This window comes from Fukomys damarensis, unplaced genomic scaffold, assembly GCF_012274545.1.
Source record: "Fukomys damarensis isolate Sample0158 unplaced genomic scaffold, DMR_v1.0_HiC HiC_scaffold_19, whole genome shotgun sequence".
NCBI classification, from domain to species: Eukaryota; Metazoa; Chordata; class Mammalia; order Rodentia; family Bathyergidae; genus Fukomys; species Fukomys damarensis.
Window position 1 is genome coordinate 12084833 of NW_022900931.1, and position 8668 is coordinate 12093500.

Below are 8668 nucleotides of genomic sequence, written 5' to 3' on the forward strand. Positions count from 1 at the left end.
GGGGAGGGACCTCTCATCAAAAACCATGATTTCAGGTAGAGTCCCCGAGAAAGGGAGACCCCAACACAAAATAATAAAAGAAGGGTGTGGCTTTCCTGTCCCCTCTTCTCATCCACAAATCTGCTTGTGTCCCCCATTGGCTTCCTAACAAGAAACGGGTGGCCAGAGAGTTGCACTGGGATGGTTCCAAAAGATGAGCTTCCTGGAGCAAGGGAGTAGATTAGATCTGGAGAGGCAGAAGGAGAATTCTGTAACATTTCACGGTACATATTTGTACATTAAAATACTGTTAAGAGACCTCTGGCAAAGAAATGTCTTTTGATTTGTTACTCGATCTTTTCCTGATCTTCCTGAATTTAATCTTGCCCAGCTGCATCTCCTTCCTAAGGAGCTATAACTTTCTAAAGCACAATGCTTCATAACCTACTTCCTTGTTGATAAATCTGCCATTGGCTCCCCATCACCCATAGAAGGCACATCTCCCTATCACCTGCTCCAACACAACACTCACACACCCTGCCACCACTGACCCTGCCTGTGTCACCTTTCTCTCTACAGCGTAGACTCCAGGCTCACTGATCTCCCTGAGTTCCATATTTCATGATCCCCCGCTGCCCTTCTAACTGGAATGCCCAGTGATCCCAAGGCCTGCATTAATATGATCAAGTGGACCCTCTTCATAAAAATCTTTTCTGATTAACCAGACTAGATAACACCCATCTTTGTGCCACTGCCATACTTTAAGCCTCTACTCATTTATCATACAGCATTAACTCTTTGAATAATGCTTAAGATTTGTCTCCACAATTACGCTGAAGAATTTCTCAACATTAGGGGTCAACACAATAGATGCACAATGAATATCTGTAGATTTTAATACTTCTTCATGTAAGAACCATGGAGGTGGTGAGCAGTTAGAGGTGAATTCCTACTATGGCACATCCCTAAGATATGATCAGCGGATATCAAAAATACTTGCTATTTGGGCTCCTTTTGTGTGGTTCCATTATTCCCACTTATAGACACTGAAGCAATGGATCAGAACAGACAATAAGGATTAAAGTAGAAGTTCTGATTCATAAGGTGTTTGTTTCTTGAATAACTCTAAATATCACCAGTACCTAGGGTGAGGATTCCTCTCAAATAGATCAGAACACAAGTGTCCTGAGAAGCTGTTCTGTTTCCATAGGTTCGAGCCTTTGGCTTTCTCTGAGTTTCTTGAACTAGATTAATCACAAGTTTATATTATCCCAGGTAAATCTGTGCTGTGAAAAACTCAGCCCAAGAGGCCAGATGGAGCCAGATTCTTCCAGTCTTCTAGAGGCACAGCTAGCCCATTACAGACACGGCCCCCAGATGCCTTTAGAAAGGGTGAGAGTTGTTGCTTCGGCCGCATTTCCGCAGAGCTCACTGCTGTGTAGATAAAGGGAAAAGGCACTGGATTGAAACCAAAAGAGAGTAAGGAACTTTCTCAAGTCCTAACTCTACCCCTTATGTGACCTTGGCCAAGCCACTCAATGCCTCTAAATTTGTTTCCTCTTCTGCAAATGGGAGTAAAACCTGCCTCCCAAGGCTATTGCCAGGATTAAATGAGATACCTTGGGAAAGAGATTAGTAGAGACCTAATAGATCTTTGTTTTCTTTTCTACTCCCTTAATTATCTCTTCCATTGAGAGGTTGGCTATTTTTTTTTTTTTTTTTTTTGCACCGGAGATCGAACTCCGATCCTTGTACTTGCAAGGTAGGTGGCAGAACCACTGAATCTCCAGCTGGCTTTCTAATTTTAAAAGAAGGCAGGTGATGAGGATAGGTACAGTGAGGGACACTACCCTGTTTGTTTGGTTTTTTTTTTTTAAGCTTAACTTCAAAGCTTCCTTATGGCAGTCCTATGATGGAAATAAAACCCAGCAGTTGTTGCTACGCAACATCAGTAGTTTGCCGAGGGACTAGATACATTTTTGCTGTTACTTATCTTGACTCGAATTTTGAATGATATTTTCTGACTACCAAGTATTATCCCATTCTCATTACGGAAAGACATAGTTGAGATGGGAGATCTAGGAGAAAGTCCTGCCCCAGGGTTCACCGCCTATCGGCTGCTCCCTGGCCACCTCAGTGTTGAGGGTTTTTTTTGTGTGCCCTCTTTTCATTTTTGTTCTTTTTCCTTAATCTATTTTTCTCCCCATTTTCTTCACTTTAGTAATCATCATTTTTAAAAGAAGATACTATTTCTTTTAACCCTTTCCTTGATAGTTATCTTCTCTGTTCTGGCAGGAGAATGAACTTTACTCCTTTTGAAACAACAAAGTTTTATCTAAAAGAATGTATTCATTGTTAGTCATCTGATAAATGCCTCTACTTTTCACTTAACAAAAGACATAACAAAGTCAGCATAATGCAAAATATTTAAGTTTATGCTCTTGGGTTCTATTTGCAGCCCTCAAATATCTTATCTTCTGTCGGCACAAAAAGCTATAGGGATCCTGTAGAATGCTTCCTGAGCATGCGTGAGGCCCTGTGCTCAATCCACAGCACCGCAGAAGAAAAACAGCTGCAGTAAAACTTCTAAATGTGCCTTGCCCCTAAATTATCCCCTTTGCCCATGTCCCCTCTTTGATCCACAACCCTTACTGGTTCTGTGCTGTTGTCTTCCTGACAAGCTCTTCTACTCTCAGCCAAGTGCAAGCTTTAATTTGTCCAGTTTCCCATCCAAGCTCACTGGCAGAAATGTGTTGACCTTCTGGGAGGTGCAGAAAGTGCAAAGAATTCAAAGTAGCTGGATTTAGTTCAGTGGTTCCGGGTTCCAGCGCCTGCCTCCTAAGGGCAAGGACCCGAGTTCAATCCCCGGTACAAAAAAGAATTCAAAGTATTGTGTGCCCAGGTTTGAGGGAAAAGCTTCAAGATTAGATAACATCACTGGGCAAGGAGACACGTTCTGAAAGGAGTGTGGACTTGTTCTGGGCTTGAGAAAAGCTAAAGTAACAACGGGACACTCTGGAGTGGCAGAGACAGCTTCAGCATACACTCCATTTCATTCTGCCCAGACCCTCCGGCCCGCCCCTGACAGTGTTTCTACTGTTTGACCTTCTCAAACACATTTGCTTCGAAGTTTCCTCACTCAGCTTTCCCACGATCAAGAGAACGGCTGAGAACTAAGATGCACTGCAGAATATTTACTCTAATTCTCAGATGTTCCAAAGCCTAAAACCCAAAGACAGGAGAAACTGCCTGAAGTCGCACAGCCTGTCAAGCACACTACAACAGAGGAACTTGGTGTTGCTGGGCTGGATCTCCAGTTCAGGAGTTGATTGGCTAACAGAGGCCTGGGGGTGGAACCCTAAAACAGGGCCTATTTAATTGTCTAATTCTGTTTGTTATGTGACTAAACGATGGTAAAATATTATCATCTCGGAGAGAGGGGAAGGAAGGTCCAAAGCAATAATGAGTCTAGTTTCAGGGTACAAGAATCGTGGGTGAATTTAAAACGCCTGAATGCTGTTTCCCTGATCAGCGTTTCCTGCCCGTGGGTTTTCCACAAACATTCCTGTAGCTCCACGTGTTGAGCATCTGCTATTTCCAGATATGGCACTGGACACTGTTGTGTGGAGATGTGGGGAACATGATTCTCCCCAGCTCTCAAGTGCTTGTGGATGACTGGCCGGACAAAATCCCACACAGAACAGAAGATAGAATCATGTGGACTGTGCACCCCCCTACACACACACACACACACGCGCACACACACACACACACACACACACACACACACACAGAATGATTAATCCTCCCACCTGGCATTAGGAAGAGCAGCCCGGAGCTGCCAGTGTCCCCCTCACTTCTGTTCCCACATCACCTCTACCTCTAACTTTCTGATCCTCCAGGCTGGAGGGCCAGAGGACAGACCGTCCCTCCGTGCCACAGTACAGGGCCTTGAGCTTCATCTCTGGTCAGGGGCTGGTTGGGGACAGGCTGGCAATGTGCAGAATGCTGCCCTACCCAAGCTCCTCGGGAAGGCGCTTCCCTGTGGCCCTGCGGTGGGCTGAACAGTGCACCCAGACCCGTGGTGACCAGCAGGGTCTCCGTCCGGGAAGGGAGTGGGGCAGTCACTCCATCTGCCCGTGACAACCCCGTGGTGAGTCGGGTCCGACCCCACACTGCTTGGCCCCCAGCTGCTGCGGGGAGGGTGGCCTGTGTCACGTCGGTGTCACCATGCACCACTTTCTGTCATGCCCTATCACTGGGCATTTTAGGGAGGAACACGGAGATCCGTGCTTCTGAGTCTGGCCCCACTGTCCCCCTGCTCCAGAGGCTCTGGCAGAACGCTTGTCTTTGCCCCTGCGGCTGAGGGTGGCATCACAGGAGCACTGGCTCCTGGCCTGAGGGGCGGGAGCCCTAGGGGCTGTGGTCCCCATGGTAGACTCCCTGGGCCCTCTGCCTCAGCCCCCCAAAACCTGAGGGTATGTCAGCTGCAGCATGTTGTCATCACGTCCTCTCTGGCTGTGCTCCCTCCCCTGTCCTGTGAGCAGAGCTGCACCTCGGTGATGGCGGAAAAGGTCCCTTTGTCCAGGGCAGTTAGTGAGGGAAGCTTCGGGCCTGGGCAGGTGGCTGGGCTGTGCGCAGGTTGGGCTGTGCTTGGGGAGGGGCGCCCCTTCCCTCCCCTCCCCTCGGAGCCATCTGGGTCGCGCCTGCTGTGCCCTCCTGTCCACCCTGTCGCACTCAACCACAGCTTTCCACGCAGTGAAGACAAGGCTAAGTTATGGTTTGCATCGAGGAATCATGTTCCCTGTGTACATTTTAAAAAGAAACGTCTCCAAATTGTATGGAAATAAAACTCGTTTGAAAATTTGGAGTAGTGCTGCTGCCAGCTTATTTTTCTGGTACTTGTATTTTCACATGTTAAATGATCTTTATACATGTTGAATTAACAAATATTTTGAGTTTCCTGAGAAAAACAAAAGCATATTAATGGTATTGAAATGTGTTTGTAGTCTGGATATGTGCCCAAAATTCTGTTTTGCAGCAAAAGTGGAGAACTGTATGTAAAGAAAGTATAAATTATTTCTTGTATTTTAGGGGCTTTAACCAGCACCTCTTCTAGTTGGTGTTAGGAATGTTGGCTTAATTTCCACTTTTTTCTTTAACACATCGTGGGTTTTTAAGCTCCAACCTGATTAGTGCATGGTCAGGCCTCACAAAGGCTGAGGCATCTCTGCAGGAGGTGTTTTGTTTGGTTTTGTTTTTTAAAATCATGTATTTGCTACCAAGTATTGTACTGGTCTCAATGGAAATGGTGTAAAAAACTGAAAAGGCCTTTGTGAAATGTATCATAGTTAATAAATCAATCTTGTAAAACAAAACAAAAAGAATGATTAATCCTCCCATGAGGAAGAAGAGGTCAGAGTTGGTCTTGTTGAAGATGAGGCTTTTGAGCAAAAAACATAAATGTGGACAAAGCAAGCAACACAGAGGAGAGAGGAGGCTTGCAGCACAACCTGGGCAACAGTGGGAACAGAAAGCCCCAGCAGCAGGTGCACAGTGCCCTAGAGCAAGAGCCTGTGGGAAAGGGAGGTGGGAGCTTAGGACAGGAGCAGGCAGGAGTGAGGGCCTGGGCCATCGGTGATAGAGATTCGACTAATAAAAATTCATTAGCATATTTATAGTCCAGTTGGAGGAGAAAAAGATTTGTAGCTGTGGCATTTGGCCTTTTATCCTCCAAGCCACAGGGAGTAAAATGGTTTTAATAATAGAAACATCGTGACTGTACTGTGCATTGGAAAGATTTTCTGATTTTCACGAGTGACCCTTCAAATGCTAGGTAAAACAAGTAAATATTGCATCTTTTCCTGGCTGGGAGAACTGTAAAAGCTAAGCTATATTTACAAAGCTAGGAATATTTCAAGAAGACTTAGCCTGGTCCATCTGTTGAATTCTAAATAACAATGGCTATGGGTTAGGATAAGACAAGGATGAATATAGTGCATCATCTTTTACTCCACAGCAGTGCTCTGAGGATCTGGGTAAGCTCCTAACATCTTTAAACCTTTCAGAGTCCTATTTACAACACACAGAGTGGCTGCTACCTCATCAGCCAGATAACAGCAATCACTAACATTGTGTAATTCTATGAATTTTATGCCATAGGTTCTTTGTCTCCATTTTACAGATGCGGAAACTGAGGCTCAGAAGGGTAAAGTAACATGACTTAAGAAGTACCATCATGGGTAGAGTTGGGAAATGGATCGGGCTTCTCCACATCCTGATGTTCTTTCCACTACATCCTGCTGGTGATCAGCACAGTGACCAATATCACAGCCAGATTACCTACACTGGATTCCACACCAAAATCTGCCAGTAGTTTCCTGATGACCTTGGCTACCTATGTGTCCACCCAGTAGGAATAGTGATGCCTGATCTCCAGTGGTAAGACTGTGTCGTTTTGCAAAATACAGAGCACTGGATGAGCGTAATGCTCATCTATGTTCATGTGATATTATTGCCTGATCCCCAAAAGCCCAGAAACCATCCATATATTAAAGTTGATGAAAAAAATTTTTTCACCTGGAATTTCACTGGGAGAGAGAAAAACAAAAATGGGTCTTATCTCTCATGTGTTCCTCTTTCAGATTACAAAAAAACAAATTAAGTCATATTTTTTCAGCCAGTCATAATGACACATAAACCAACTGTTTTAAAATATACTTTTAAGCTAGCAAATGAAAGAGCAGAGCTACTTTTCCTGACAGCATCTGAGAGGACTCATCTGTAAAATACTGGAGCTGCACCTGAAGAACATTATGGTTCCTTTCTATTCTTTGAGGGAAGTGTCCACATGAAACGGGTTTGTGTAAAATCCTGTGATTAAAATCTGTTTGAGTCTCCAAGGGCAATCACCGAGAACATTTTCTAGAGCTTACTTCTTTCTCTGAGCCTCACATCATTGCTCCCCATCCCCAGGGAAAAGAGGACATAGAGGATTCAACAACAAGCATCCATAGGATGGATAACACTCAAACTATTTAATTTGGCAAATTTTATTTATATGCATTTTGCCACAGTAAGAAGGGGAAGAGTTTTCCCTGGTTGTGTTTACGAAGTCTAAAGCCTCTAAACTTGGACCCGCTCCCAGCACAGCAGTAAGGGCACTGGGAAGCAGGACACAGAGGCACAGGGAGGTGGCTGAGGGCAGAGGGTGCCCTGCAGTCCCTGTGTCTGGAGTATTCTGAAAATAGATCCCACGAGGGCTGCGGACCCTGAGCAGAGCTGAGGAGAGAGACATCCGCAGAGGTGGTGAAAGGCCACCAGTGCCCACAGAGTCCTTGGGACAGAGCTGCATCAACAGGGCCCACAGGAATCCCCATGACTCCCACTAGCCTTTCAACACCTGGCAAAAGCAGTGAGGATGCCCAGAGGAGAATGGGGAGACGCCACCATATTTCCCTCAGCCTCGTCTCTGACTTGGTCTGGGGAGGCCAGCAGGAGAGAGGAGGATGGGAAACAGCCAGACATGCCAGTTCCCCCTGCCCCCTAGACTCACGGAACCACTAATCCAATCAGAACTCAGAGGAGGGGCTGAGGCAAGAGGATGCCAAGTTTGAGCCCTTCTAGGAGACTTAGCAATTTCTCAAGACCCTCATTTTTGATTTCTCAAAAAATCAAGAAGGTCTTGGAATGTAGCTCAATAGAAAGACCCCGTCTCCCATTGCACCTAGGTATGAATATGTGCCTAAATTCTAGACAGAGATCACCCGACGGGTGCGCGACCTCCCGGACTGCACGACACAGACCCAGCAAGGATCCAAAGACCCCGGAGGGGATCTCTTCAGCTGCCTGCCTGCCTGAGATCACCCGGTGGGTGCGCGACCTCCCGGACTGCACGACAACAGACCCAGTAAGGAAGGTAGCCGCGCGGGCGCCCTTGAAACCCTCCACGACCTTCCCCGCCCCCCGTTCTCAAACCTCCTGATTGGGGCAGTCCTTAGACCAACTCTGCAGAGGCACAGGTTCTCATGAAGGGTAGTTTTCTGAGCTCCCAACTTTAAACATCTTTAAAGAAAGGGCAGGGGAAACCTGTAATAGAACTGAGTGGAGTTCAACCCTGAGGGTAGGGAAATTCAAGTTAGGCCTTGTAGACTGTGTTCAGTCTCAGTTGTGGGGAACTGCCATTGGCTAGCTGAGACCAGGGGATTCGGTTCTGCATATGGCTGTACATGTGGTATAATATGAGAACAGAGACAGTCTGAAAGAGGCCATTCAAATTCTTTTTTCTCTCTCTCTCTCTGTCTCTTTTTTCTTTTCCTCATTCCACCCTAAAATTTCTTTCTTTTTTCTGTCCTCTCTCTCCAACTCAGTCTCTTGCTCCACCATATTGTCCCTCATCTCCCTTTTTATTCCAGCTACTGCCCTAACTCAGACTTCTTTTATTATTTTTTGTTTTTAGGAGGGGTTTCTCTTTATGTTCTTTGCTCCAGTCATTTTACCTCACTCATGGCTCTGTACCTTCAAGGGAAGGCAAACGCCTGTCATTGTTAAGGGGATATATTCTTGTCCTTATTCCTGCACTCTCTCTATCCCCCCTGAAGCTAATAGCTTTGTAAAGATAGTAAGGTAATTCTACAACCTCTGGATTCACTTTAAACCTGCTCTAAATCTTTCACTTATCTAATCCTCT